We start from the raw sequence: 15,294 nt of genomic DNA, 5'->3' as shown, positions 1-15,294 counted from the left end.
GACAACCAACAGAATGGGAGAAGATATTTGCAAATGACATATCAGATAAAGGGCTAATATCCAAGATCTATAAAGAACTTATCAAACTCAACAACCAAAGAAAAAATAATCCAAACAAGAAATGGGCAGAAGACACAAGCAGACATTTCTACAAAGATGACATCCAAAAGGCCAACAGACATATGAAAAAGTGCTCCACATCACTCGGCATCAAGGAAATACAAATCAAAACCACAATGAGATACCACCTCATACAGGTAAGAATGGCTAAAATTAACAAGTCAGGAAACAACAAATGTTGGCATGGAAGCAGAAAAAGGTGAACCCTTTTACACTGCTGGGGGGAATACAAGCTGGTGCAGCCATTCTGGGAAACAGTATGGAGGCTCCTCAAAAACACTGAAAACAGAGATACCCCACAATCCAGCAATTTACACTACTGGGACTTTACCCCAAAGATACAAATGTAATGATCCAAAGGGCCACATGCATCCTAATGTTTATAGCAGCAATGTCCACAATAGCCAAACTATGGAAAGAGCCTAGATGTCCATCAACAGATGAACGGATAAAGATGTGGTGTGTAGGGGCACCTGAGTGGCTCAGTGGGTTAAGTCTCTGCCTTCGGCTCAGGTCATGATCTCAGGATCCTGGGATCAAGCCCCGCATTGGACCCTCTGCTCAGTGGGGAGCCTGCTTCTCTCTCTCTCTTTCTGCCTCTCTGCCTGCTTGTGATCTCTGTCTGTCAAATAAATAAATAAAATCTTTAAAAAAAAAAAAAGATGTGGTGTGTATATATACAATGGAATATTATGCAGCCATCAAAACCCATGAAATCTTGCCATTTGCATTGACATGGATGGAACTAGAGGGTATTATGCTAAGTGAAATAAGTCAAGCAGAGAAAGACAATTATCATATGATCTCACTGATAAGTGAAGTTCACTTATCGGTGAAATTTAATAAACAGGGCAGAGGATCATAGGGGAAGAGAGGAAAAATGAAACAAGACAAAACCAGAGAGGGAGACAAACCATAAGAGACTCTTAATCATAGGGAACAAATTGAGGGCTGCTGGATGGTAGGGGGTGGGAAGATGGGGTACCTGGGTGGTGGACATTAAAGAGGGCACATGATGTAATAAGCACTTATATAAGACTGATAAATCACGGAATTCTACTTCTGAAACAAATAATGCACTATATGTTAATTAATTGTATTTAAATTTTAAAAAAAGAATGTCCTTATTTTTAGGAAATACCCACTGAATTATTTAAATATAGGGATATGAGGGACACAATATACTGTCAAGCATTTGAGGGGGAAAAAAAATCATGTACACAAACACATGCAGAATATGCTAAAGCAAGTATGTTTAGATATTAACATTTGGGGATTTTGAGTGAAAGGTATATGGGTATTCTTTGTCTATTAAGTCAAAATTATTTCAATATTGTATATATCTTTTTAGAGACTTATTTGTTTCAAAAGGACCGAGAGAAAACATGGGGGGTGGGGAGAGAGTCTTGAGCAGACTCTGCACCTAGTGCAGAGCGCAACATGGGGCTCCATCTCATGACCTGAGCCAAAACCAAGAGTCAGATGCATAACCAGCCATGCCACGCACATGCCTCATTTCAAAATTTTAAAAAGACTTTTTTCTAACCTCCTCTAGCCCCCTCAAAAATCTTTTTAAGCTTTTGAAAAAGGATAATGAAAACAGCGGCCAATGCCTCTTATAAATTTAGACAGAAGAATTCTCACTGAACTACTTGCAAACAGGGGTGCCTGGGTGACTCAGTTGGTTAAGTGTCTGCCTTCTGCTTGGGTCGTGATGCTAGATTCCTGGGATGGAGCCCCAGGGAGCCTGCTTCTCCCTCTCCCTCTGCCTGTCACTCTCCCTACTTGTGCTTGCTCTGTCAAATAAATAAAACCTTTTTCAAAAAGAAATACTGGGGCGCCTGGGTGGCTCAGTGGGCTAAGCCTCTGCCTTCGGTGTGGGTCATGATCTTGGTTTTGAGCCCCACATCGGGCTCTCTGCTCAGTGGGGAGCCTGTTTCCCTCTCCCTCTCTCTCTCTGCCTGCCTCTTTGCCTACTTGTGATCTCTGTCTGTCAAATAAATAAATAAAATCTTTAAAAAAAAAAAAAAAGACCAAGAAATAGAAAAAAAACTTCCTCAGTTTGATAGGGATATTTATGGAAAACCACACTATCAGAAATAAAATAAGTATACCTGTACTCACTTTTATCAACATTGTTACAGAGGTCTTGGTCAAGGGAATTAGATCAGAAAAGACTGGGAAGAAAGATGTAAAACTATCTCTATTTATAGATTATGATTTTATGTATAAAAAATCCTATAGGATCCACTAAAAACTATTAGAACTAGTAAGTTAGTTCAGCAAGTTTGTAGTAGGCCACAAGATCAATATGCAAAAATCAAATGTATTTCCATATATAAGCAATGAACAATCAGAAAATTAAATTAAGCAATTTCCTTTATAATAGCAACAAATAAAATAAGTAAAATAAAATAGCTAGGAGAATTTTAACAAAAGAAGCTCAAGGCCTGACAATGGACCTTGCAAAATACTTTTGAAAAAAGTTAAAATTTATATAAATGGAGGGGCCCCTGGGTGGCTCAGTCCGTTAAGTATCCGACTCTTGATCTCTGGCAGTCTTGATTACAGGGTTGTGAGTTCAAGCCCTGCACTGGACTCCACATACTTTGGCCTACCTAAAAAGTATAAACAAATAAATGGAAACACATTTCATGTTCGTGAATCAGGAAAAAAGAAAATGTTAAGATGGAAATACTTCCCAAACTAATCACAAATCCAACAAATTAACTACCAAAAGTCCAGCTGTTTTTTGCCTACCCCCACACCCCCAACAGTTGATAGGCTGGTACTAAAATTCAGATGGAAACTCAAGGGATCCTGAAGAGGCAAAACCTTGAAAAAAACAAATCTGAAGAACTCATACTTCCTAAATTCAAAACCTACTGCAACATAACTAAGACAGTGTGATACTGACAGACATACATACAGATAATTGAATAAAACTGAGAGTCATGAATAAACCCTCATGTTTATAGTCAACTGATTTTGGACAAAGATGTGAAAACAATTCAATGAGAAGAAAATAACATTTTCAACAAATGGTCTGGGACAACTAGATACATATATTCAAAATGAATTTAGACAGTCCCACTTCACAAATTACACAAATATTAACTAAAAATGGATACAGAATTAAATGTAAGAGTTAAATGATAAAATACCTAGAGGAAAACATAAAAGTAAATCGTTTGGACTTTGGGTTACTCAGTGACTGATTTCGTGGATATAACACAAGCACATGACACAAAAGGAATAGATGAACTTAGCTTCATTAGAATTTAAAACTTCTGTGTATTCTACGTGTCGAACAGTAAAAAGACAATTCACAGAATAGGATCAAATAGTTTTAAATTATGTATCTGAGAAGGACTTCTATTCAGAACATATCAAAACACATGACTTGACAATAACAAGATAAATAATCGAATTTGAAAATAGGCAAGGGGCTTGAATAGATATGTCTCCAAGGAAGATACATATATAAATGGCTAATAAACATCTAAAAAGATGCTTAGTATCATTAGTCTTTAGGTAAATGTAAATCAGAACCACGGTGACACAGTACTTCATCCCTACTAGGAAGACTACAATGAAAAACACAGATAATAGTAAATGTTGTAAAGAATGTAGAGAAATTAGAACCCTCATACATTGCTAGTGGTATTGAAAAATGGTGTAGCCATTTTGGAAACAGCCTGGCCACTCCTCAAAATGTTAAACATGGAGTTATCATATGACCAGCAATTCCAACCTAAGTATTCACGTGAAAGGAAAATATCTGTGTACACAGAAACATACATGAAAAATCATAGCACCATTATTCACGTGAAAATACGGAAATAACTTAAATATCCATCAGTTAATGAAGAGTTAAACAAAATGTGGTATATATCCACACATACAATGGAATAGAACTTGGTCATAAAAAATAATGAAGTACCAATACAGGCTACATGGGTAAATCTTGAAAACATTATGCTAAGTAAAAGAAGTCAGCCTCAAAAGATTGCATATTGCATGATTACATTTATTTGAAATGTCTAGAACAGGCAAATCCATAGAAACAGAAAATAGATTCATGCTTGCTAAGTGCTGGGGATAGGGCCAGCAGCATAAGCTATTGGAGAGGAGGAAAAGTGGGAAAGGGGAAATGATTACTAATGGCTATGAGGCATTGGGTGTTGAAAATATTCTGAAATTAGATTAAGGACAGTTCCAGAACTCTCAATATGCAAAACAAACAAACAAACAAACAAACAAACAAAAAAACCCTGAACTATACACTCTAAATGGAAAAAAATTAATGATAGGTAACATATTTTCAATCTATGAAAGTAAAAATATCATCTGCAGTTCAGAAATTAGTCTTTTTATATGAGATAAGAAACTTATCTTTTTTTTTTAATTCTTAGAGATTTTATTTATTTACTTGACAGAGAGAGAGGCAGTGAGAGCAGGAATACAAGCAGGGGAGTGGGAGAGGGAGAAGCAGGCTTCCTGCTGAGCAGGGAGCCTGATGTGGGGCTTAATCCCAGGACCCTGGGATCATGACCTGAGCCGAAGGCAGATGCTTCACTGACTGAGCCACCCAGGTGTCCCGAAACTTATCTGTAATCAGGAGTTTCTGCAACCAGCTTTTTGAGACATTTCATATTGGATATGATTTACACATTTATAAAAACATGTAAGGCAGAATATTTCCTAAGTGTTTCCATATATTCCACTTCATCTTCAGAATTTTCTTGTTAAGATGTTAAACATGTTTTCACTCTCTTTTAGGAACTGCAATAAACAACAAATAATAGAACTGCCCTGCCCAACCAAAAAAAAAAAAAAAAAAAAGCAACAAACAAATTAAAACAGTAGCTTTAAAAAAAGCTAGGCTTATTTCCTCGAACATAGAAGAGGTCCAGAAGTAGACAATTCTGAATATGGAAAGCAGATAGCACTTCTGTCTTCATTAAACTGTAATTATCTCATTTTTGTATTCTGCCACCCTCAGAAAAGTCTTCATCTTCAAGTTACCTCAGACCTGAATAGAGTTACTAGAATTCCTGGAACTATTTCAGAAAACTGGGATGGGGGTTAATAGAAAAAAAGACAGAATGCTTCCAACTAAGGCAGGTTCATTAAAAACGCTCTTCCAATGATCTTCCACTTACGTCTTACTAGCCATACCTGGTTGTGAGGAAAGCTGTGAAAAATGCTCTCTTAGCTGGAAACTTTGCCTCACTGAACAAAAGTGGGGTTCTGTTTCTAAGGAAGAAGTGAGTGGATTTAATTAGCTAATCAGTAGTCTGCCCTAGTACAGGGCAGGGAATAGAGTATCTAGCTTACTATTCTCTAAACCCATAAACTTTGGAGAATTGACTCTTTTTTAAAAAAAGATTTATTTATTTTAGAGACAGAGAGATGGGGAGAGCACAATCAGGGGGAGGGGCAGAGGGAGAATGGGAGGGAAGAGACTCCCCATTGAGCACAGAGCCCAAAGTGGGGCTCGATCCCATGACCCCAAGATCATGACCTGAGCCCAAATCAAGAGTCAGCTAGCTGCCCAACCAAGCCCAAAGAATTAACTCTTGAAAAGTCAGAATATGGGACTGATACCATAGGCCTTGAAGGAAATAAGTGGCCCTTTAAGGATCAAATTTCCTTTTTTTATAGTGCTCAAATCATTTATCCAAATTCTCAATATAAATTAGCTGCAGCTTCACTATTGAATTTATTCTTTGTTTTCTACATAGTGAAACTCTCCAGGCTGACCATTCATTCGTCTGGCCGGCCAGCCAGCCAATATTTATTGAGTGCCAGCCACTAATCAGTAGCATGGGTTACTTTCTAGTGGAAAATAGGGCAAGTAAATTATTCATTGAACCATATAAAACTAGCATAACAGTAAATTTAAAATGGTTAAATGGTGTTAATTTCACATCTTAACTTCATACAGCAGAAGGAGATAAATGTAATGTAAAGAAATAAGGCAGATGAGGAGATAATGAAAGAAGAAAATAGGGGCATGGATTTCAAACAGAGCAGTCGGGTCTAGTTTCATGGAAAAGGTGACAACACAGAACAAATGAAGTAAGGGACACATCCAGCCACGTACTGGAAGGAAAAGAATCAGAGAGGGGCGAGAACAAACATGAGGCCCTAAGGAAGCCGCAGTAAGTGGTCTGACACAAGGAGGTAATTGTGGCTAAAGGGCAGGGATCATATGGGGTGAGTAGCAGGTGAGTTCAGGAGGTCACAGGATGCAGGTAAAACAAATCCTTGCTGGTCACTGTCATGACTTCATCTTTTGCTCAGTGTGAGGTGGGAAGCCAGTAGAGGCTTGAGAAAAGCTGGGACATATTGAACTTTTGTAAAGGTCAGTCTGGCTGCTGTGCTGAAAACAGACTAGGGGGCGAGGGGTACAGGCACCAACTATCATGAGAAATGACAGTGGCTGGGAGCAGGATGGAGATAGCAAATGCGGAGATAGCAAAAGTTTCCATAATACTTCAAAGCTAGGTAGTGCGGGATTTCCCAAGGGAAAGGATATGAGGTATGAGAAAAGAAGAAAAGTCGAGGGGCTCCCGGGTGACTCAGTGGGTTAAGCCACTGCCTTTGGCTCAGGTCATGATCTTGGGGTCCTGGGATCGAGTCCCGCATCGGGCTCTCTGCTCAGCAGGGAGCCTGCTTCCTCCTCTCTCTCTCTGCCTGCCTCTCTGCCTGCTTGTGATCTCTCTCTGTCAAATAAATAAATAAAATCTTAAAAAAAAAAAAAAAAAGAAGAAGAAGAAGAAGAAAAGTCATGTATTTGGCCTGACTCACGGGAAGAACGAAGTTGTCACTGAGGCATGAGGAGCTGAAGGTAGAGTCTGGAAGAAGAGCTTGGTTATAGCCATGTTAAGTTTCAGGTGCCTGTTACATATGGAATGTTAGTTGCAAGAGTATGTAATTCAGAACACAGGAACTCTTTCCAGGGGGTTACCTATAAACTCGGATTGAAGACTGTGGTGAAAAAGGGGTGTGGGGAGGTTGTTTTAAGACAAGGGAAATTAATAGCATTTTTTTTTTTTTTTAAGATTTTATTTGAGAGAGAGAGGGTGAGAGAGCGCATAAGCCAGTGGAGGGAAGCAGAAGGAGAAGCAGACTCCCGGAGCCGCAAGTCCGATGCGGGGCTTGATCCCAGGACTCTGGGACCATGACCCAAAGACAGATGCTTAGCTGACAGAGCCACCCAGAAGCCCCTAACAGCTTTTTTTCTTTCTTTAAGACTTTATTTGGGACGCCTGGGTGGCTCATTTGGTTCAGCGACTACCATCAGCTCAGGTCATGATCCTAGAGTTCCAGGGATTGAGTCCCTGCTTAGTGGACGGTCTGCCTCTCCCTCTGACTCTCCCCTCTCTTTCACACGCTCTCTCTCTCAAATAAATAAGAATCTTTTTTTTTAAGGATTTCATTTATTTTATTTGAGACAGTGACAGAGAGAGCATGAGTCAGTGAGGGAGAGGCAGGGACAGGGAGAAGTAGACTCCCAGCTTAGCAGGGAGCCTGACAGGGGGGCTCGATCCCAGGACCTCGAGATCATGACCTGAGCCAAAGGCAGACGCTTAACTGACTGAGCTACCAGGCACTTTTTTGTGCTGATGGAAAAGACACAGTAGAGAGGAAAGTTTTTCATCAAACTTTTTCCACTGTGTGAGTTTTTAGTAAGAATATCTTGTAGCCTCAAGTTCCATTGAAGAGATTAGGACATCAGGAGAGGATGTCTAACATCTAGTGCTTTACATTCTATGATTCAAGAAATATTCTCCATGGTCTAGGTGGTCTGTACCTGGATTGTTTAATCTGGAAATGGAGTTTCTCTTGGACTATATGGTGGATAGGAGAGTACGGGAAGAAAACTTTTTCCCCCATTGTTTCAGTATGTATCACTTTATCTTTCTCTTCACTATCTTTATTTTATTCCCTATTTCTTTCTTGGTATCAATCCAAAAGAACAGTTAATGTTATGCTTCTGCTGTTTCATCTATATTGCATTAAACCACCAGTGAAAACAAGATTCATTACTTGGGAGTTTATAGACACCCTTGATTATACAGACTCTCAATGCAGTTCTATTTGGGATTAAGAGAGATGACCAGTTTCCTCGATGCCATACTAGCGTTTAGGTATTCAGCATTCTAACTTGTAGATAATCATTTGCAAATCCACAACAGTGATGAAACACTAAAGCTGGACACCAGAAAATATATGCTTCCTGACGTGAAACATACAAAGCATCCAGTACTACTTTTCCTTCCAAAAACCTAAATCTAATCAAGACTTGAGTGCTAACTTCCAGTTTACAGTAGATGCCAGGGGTAGAGTAACAATCTGAATGCCAAATAGGATGAACTCAGGGGACACCTATGTGGCTCAGTCCGTCAAGCATCTGCCTTCAACTGAGGTCATGATCCCGGGAGCCTGGGATCTAGGCTCCTTGCTCAGCAGGGACCTGCTTCTCTCCCTGCCTGCCACTCCCCCTGCTTACACTCTCTCATTGTCTGACAAATACATAAATAAATAAAAACTTGGAAAAAAAAAAAGATAAACTAGAATGTGGGATATTCATAGGACAACAGATCCAGATTCTTCAAGTTCAATGGCAAAATAAATTTTAAAAAATTAAAGGCATAACAGCCAAATGTGATAGGTAGACCTCATTTTCATGTTTATTTCAATAAATTAAGTAGTTAAAAAATAGACAATCTATGAAATTTGAATATGGGTTGGCTATTGAGTGGTCCCCCAAAAATGTTATTAAATTTGTTAAATGTGATCATTGTAGTTTTATATTTTTAGAAATTTATGTATTTGAAAATATATTCTGAATTATGTAGAAGAAATGATGTCAAGATTTGCTTTAAAATACTTAAAATACTTCAGCAGATAAGGAAGGAGAACAAAGAAGAATAGAAAAAGGAATGTTATTATAATAAAAATCATACTGTACTCAATCTAGTCTTCCAACCCCATCCTTTCTCCCAGAAAACCCTTGCAATTTGCCTCTTTCCATACACCCTAGATGCCACACTTAGGACAATTAACTCTTTTTCTGCTCTTTAAAACCTTGTGTTTCCACATGGTATTTTATGTTGCCAAAACTTCCTACAACCTCAAAAATTCCTGGAGACCCTTCAATGCTCAACTGGTCTATCACCGTAGCTGTTCCCCAAACATGCAAGTGGCTCCTATCTCCGGCTTCTGCACATCCTGTCCCTGATGCCTAGCATACTTTACCTCTAGACATCCACGTTCCCCTCATTTCATTCATGGAGCTGTTCAAATACCATCTCATCCCAAAGTCCCTCCCCTCCCCCTACACTATTCCTCCATGCACCTCTATAGCCTGCTATCCTGCCTTATTGTAACCAACTGATACAGTCCGTATTTGTTTGCGTCTGTCAGCCTCCACTAGAATGTCAGTGTTTGAGAGCTTTGTTGCCTGGTGGTATACTCTCAGTCCCCACACAATGCCAGGAGCATAGTAAGAACATAGTAAGTGCTGAACTAATGGATGAAAAAAAAATGTCATTCTTGAGGTGCCTGGCTGGCTCAGTGGGAAGAATATGCGACTCTTGATCTTGGGGTTATGAGTTTGAGTCCCATATTGGGTTTAGAGATTACTTGAATAAATAAGCTTTTTTTCCTTAAATGTCATTCTTCTGTGAAGTTTTTCCTGACATTTTAGGTGGGTCAGACATTTTTTCTTTTTTGCCTTTCCAGCACATTTTATTTATCTCTACCTTGGTGTCTATCATTCTACAGCATTTTGAAGTAAATGATACTTTTATTTCTACCTAACATGAGGTTCTTCAGGAAGGGATGGTGTTTTTATTCATCTTGAGGACTAGTGGTGCCAGAAATATAGTGCGCCTAACAGATATGTACTAAATAAAAGGGGAAATTGCAGAGGTTTGCAATTCTGTTTTTCTCCATCCTTAAGATTCTTTCTTAAGGAAACCAGGGGTTTGTGGGAACATGGAGGAATGACTTTCAAGTTCTAAAAACACTACACACAACTAATTACTTTCTTGCACCTAAGAAAAGAAACACTGACTTGATCATTATGCTTTTTCTACTAGTAACATCACTGCTACTATCCTGTATTATAACACTTAAGAAGTAAGGTATCGAGATGTTAGTGTGTGCACACATCTGTAAAAAGAAAAAGGAGAAAGCTGGAAACAATTTTGGCCTTGACTTTGAAGTTAAAGATGTGCAAACTTCATGAGCCAATGTTTCTACTCTTACGTATCTAGTCCTAGAATAATTATAGCCCATTTACCAGGGGCCATGCACAAATATCTTCATAGTAGCATGGTTTGTAATAGCAAAAACTTGAAGAAATGCAAATTTCATCAATAGAATGGATAAATCAATAGTAGCATATTCAGAAAATGAAATCATTTGTATCAGTGAAACTGAATACCCTTCAGCTATGCACAGTAATACAGACAAATGGTTCTCAACTGGGGGCAATTTTGTCCACTAGGGGGCATTTGGCAATGTCTGGAGACATTGTTCGTGTTCTGACCACATCCTGAAGCAAGGGTAGAGACCAGAGATATGCTAAACACCTTAGGATAAGCAGGGCAGCCCCTCATAAGAAGTAATTATCCAGGCCAAAATGTCAGTAGTGCTGATGTTGAGAAACTCTGACACAGATGAATGACAAAGACATACTGAACAAAAAGAGCCAGCAAGTCACAGAAGCATATATAACTTTTACATCATATTTATAATATCATTTACATAGGACTTCAGTAAGTAGGCAGAATTTAAAATGTATTATTTAGAAACTCATATCAAGATGGTAAAATTAGGAAGAAAACCAAGGGAATAACACACACCTGAAGGAGAACAAAAGGGATGAATTTAGGGAGGGACACACAGAAACATCAAAGTCCAGGCAACATTCCAGTTCTCTAACTGGAAGATAAGCAGATGGGTGCTTGCCTTATTATTCTTCTCTAGAGTGTATTATATACTATATGTTTTTTTGTGTATGTTTCTTACATAATTTTTAAGAGTAAAGCTCTAGAATATAGAAACAAAATAACTAAAGATAAATTTAAGATCTACCTGAGTAGGCTGTATCTATGTTAAGTAATCTCTGCACCCTATGTGGGGCTTGAACCCACAGCCCCAAGATCAGGAATCATATATGCTCCACTGACTGAGCCAGCCAGGCACCCCCAGGCTGTATCTGCTTTGAGATAAATGTATTTATCTTGCAAATAGAATGATTTTTTTTTACTAACTTTTTTTTAAAGATTTTATTTATTTATTTGACAGACAGAGATCACAAGTAGGCAGAGAGGCAGGCAGAGAGAGAGGGGGAAGCAGGCTCCCTGCTGAGTAGAGAGCCTGATGTGGGGCTCGATCCCAGGGACCCTGAGATCATGACCTGAGCCGAAGGCAGAGGCTTAACCCACTGAGCCACCCAGGTGCCCCTACATACTTCTATACAATACATTTTTCCTTAAAAATATGTCCTGCTGGTGGCAAGATAAATTACACAAAAATTTTTTGACCCTGTTGATAGGTTCCCAGAAGCTCTCTAGTAACACTTCCTATAATCTTATCTTGCAAATAAATAAATAGATAAATACATTGAATACAGTTTTAATAATCAATTCAGAGAAAGCATATGGTATGAAAGAACATGTCAAATGCATGATACAACCAGCAAAATCCTATCTGTAGGAATCTCTTACAGGACAAATAGCCAGCTGCTGCCACAAATAATTTACAAGGAAATAAAGAAATGAAGAAAAAAGAAATAAAAGGAAGATAAAGGGTAGGAATCTATTGATTAAAAGACATAAGGGGCACCTGGCTGGCTCAGTCAGTGGAGCATGTGACTCTTGATCTCCAGGTTGTAAGTTTGAGCCCCATGTTGGGGGTACAGAGATTGCTTAAATAAAATCTATAAAAAAATAAAATCATTGGGAACCTGCGTGGCTCAGTCAGTTAAGCATCTGCCTTCAGCTCAGGTCATAATCCCAGGGTCCTGGGATCAAGCCCTGCATCAGGGTCCATACTCAGCAGTAGGAAGCCTGCTTCTCCCTCTCCTCCCCACTTGTGCTGTCTCTCATTATCACTGTCTCTGTCTCTCTCTCAAATAAATAAAATCTTAAAAAAAAAATAAAATGTTAAAATAATTTAAAAAATAAAAGAGACAAGCAGATCAACTAAGGCCTATCAATTTTATTTGTTCAAAAATTTATTTTAAAAATGAGAATAGGGAAATTTTAAGTATTCGTTGGATACGTGTTAAAGAATTATTGTTGGGACGCCTGGGTGGCTCAGTTGGTTAAGCAGCTGCCTTCAGCTCAGGTCATGATCCCAGCATGCTGGGATCGAGTCCCACATCGGGATCCTTGCTCCGCAGGGAGCCTACTTCTCCCTCTGACTCTGCCTGCCACTCTGTCTGCCTGTGCTCGCTCTTGCTCTCTCTCTTTGACAAATAAATAAATAAAAGCTTTAAAAAAAAGAATTATTGTTAATTCTTTATTGATAACTTTTTAAAAGATTTTATTTATTTTATTTACTTGGAGAGAGAGCATGGGGGAGGGGAAAACAGAGAGGGAGAGAATCTCCAGGAGACTCAGCACTGAGCACAGACCTCCATGCAGGGCTTGATCTCATTACCCTAAAGATATGACCCAAACTGAAACCAAGAGTCAGAGGCTTAACCAACTGAGCCACCTAGACTCCCCAATAATGCTGTTGTGGCTGTTGTTTTCATAAATGTTTATCTTTATGAAAGCAATTTTTATCTGGGATTTGTATTAAAATTACTGAGAATGAAATAGGATGGCCATGATTTGGCACGTGCTGAAGTTGGAGGAGGGATATACAGGAGTCATCCTGCATGGCTAGCATGCAGGTTTGTGTAAGTGTGAAACTATATAAAGTAAAATTTTTTTTTTAATTATTTACTTGTCTAAAGTATCGCTGCACACACATCCCCAACTAAAGAGAAAAAAAGGATTACCCAGTTCGACCTAGAGGAAGACGCTAAGGGAATGAGTATCCACTTAGCCCAGACAAAAGCGAAAGTCATTTTGGTCAAGTATCTGCAAGGGTAATACAATAAACAAATTTTGTCTACTTTCTTATTCCCCATTTAATCAAAGAAAAGGAGACTTCTCTTCTTTGTTGAAATGGCTATAATAAAACAATAGAACAGAACAGAGCAAAAAGAATGTAAAATGGTACATGATAGTAGTAAGACACAACTTCTTGGGAAAAAAATCTTGTCACTTAAATCTCGTGATTTTCCAAGCACCCCACGTATGACCTCATGCAAGGTGCAGACCGTATTTTGAAATAAAACCCAGCTGATAACTGGGGAATCAGGAAGGGAGACAGGATAAAGTAGAAAGGGGTTATATTAAAATTCAACCTTATGTCTTATTTTTATCATTTATTTGTGTATTTATGGAGGGCATTGTTTAGAGAATATATTTCTATTACTTGAATAAAAAGAAATAAAATTTTTTAAGTAACCTTTCTCTTTTTGAGCAATGTTTTATAGGCCCAGAATCCCACTTTAGAGAAAGCCCCAAGGTGAGCCCCTCTCACAGCTACCTATCAGGGAAATGCCAAAAGTAGCTAATCACGTGTGCACCCTGACAACGTGGACTGATAATGAATTAGTACCTTTTACCCCAGAGGCATCATTAACTTTATGATAAGCTATGGTGGCCCAAGCCACGCTGAGCCCTTCCACAGGGATTAGATCAACTTTGTGCACCTGGTAATAAACAGATAGTTTCTTTGAGCTTTGAAAGAGTTCAGTGGATTGTAAGTCTTTTAAAGAAACACACAGACTCCTATATCTTAAGGGGTATATGATGAAGGAACGATAGTTTTTTCAACCCTGTAACCATGCATCCTCCTTCTGGCAAATGTAGCTCACTTCATTTGGCAAACCACCCCTTCTTCATAATTACATCTGAAAGTAAGTAAGGATAAAGCTGATCCCTTCCCCAGCTCAGGTGGCCCAAGTCTGACAATTAGAATCCTGTCAAGGATTCTTGAAGATGGGGCACTGATGGAATTTTCTAGAATTCATGTTTGCTGGTGACATTTTTTTTTTTCATTTTGGAGGAAGATCCTGCCAGACAAGAGACTAATACAAAGGGACATAATGTCTATAGAAAGAGACCTAAGAGCATCATGTAAGGCTCTGAACCAGATGTGCCCTTTCTTGTCTTATTTAACTTAAAAGTTGATGAGATCAACAGAATATTAGTCCCCAATGATACCCACATCCTAATCCCCAGAAGTTGTGAATATGTTGCATTCCATGGTAAAAGTGATGTTCCAGATGTGATTAAGTCAAACATCTTGACAGTGGGAAATTATCCTGAAGTATGCAGCTGGGCCAAATAAAACCACCAGGTTCCTTGTAAGAGAGAGGCAGGATGGTCAGGGTCGAGAAAGGAGAAGCAGAGGTTGCAGTGATGTGAGGTCATGAAGCATGGAAGGCAGGAAGTCTTCAGAAACTAGAAAAGACAAGGAAATCAATTCTACCCTAGAGCAGCCAAAAGGAATGCAACCCTCCTGATGACTTGATTTCAGCCCAAGATTAATTTTTGGACTTATGACCCCCAGAACTGTTTAAGAATAAATGTGTTATTCTTGACTGTGTTACTTTAAGCTGCTAAATTTGTGATAATTTGTTACAGAAGCTCTAGGAAAGAAAGCAGTTGGCTTTTTGACACATGACTGAATGCTTCCTAATCTGATGGACAATTCAATACCAGTTACCCAGTAAGATCAACCTCCTGGATCAAGCCCCAACACTTATGAAAAAAAACTCAGAGCTTTCAGAGTAAAGATACTAAAAATATGCAAACAGTTTTTAATTTGATTTAAAAAATGGAATGTATATTAACTTTTAATGGTGGAATTATTTTGCATGTATTTGATGACTGTTGAACAACTGTTCATCTAAACAAAGTAAAGGTGTTTCTATTGGAACATATATAGATTCTCTGCTCATGTCTTAAAAGTCTACACTGATAATTGCTGCAAAGTCAAAAAGTACAGAAGAAAATTCTTACAGGGGCATTTTCTAAAAATGTTCAACAGATTAAGAGAATGTTAAAAAAAAAAAAAAAAAAGAGT

Source organism: Neovison vison, chromosome 6 (genome assembly GCF_020171115.1).
Source record: "Neovison vison isolate M4711 chromosome 6, ASM_NN_V1, whole genome shotgun sequence".
NCBI classification, from domain to species: Eukaryota; Metazoa; Chordata; class Mammalia; order Carnivora; family Mustelidae; genus Neogale; species Neogale vison.
This window is presented reverse-complemented; position numbering follows the sequence as displayed.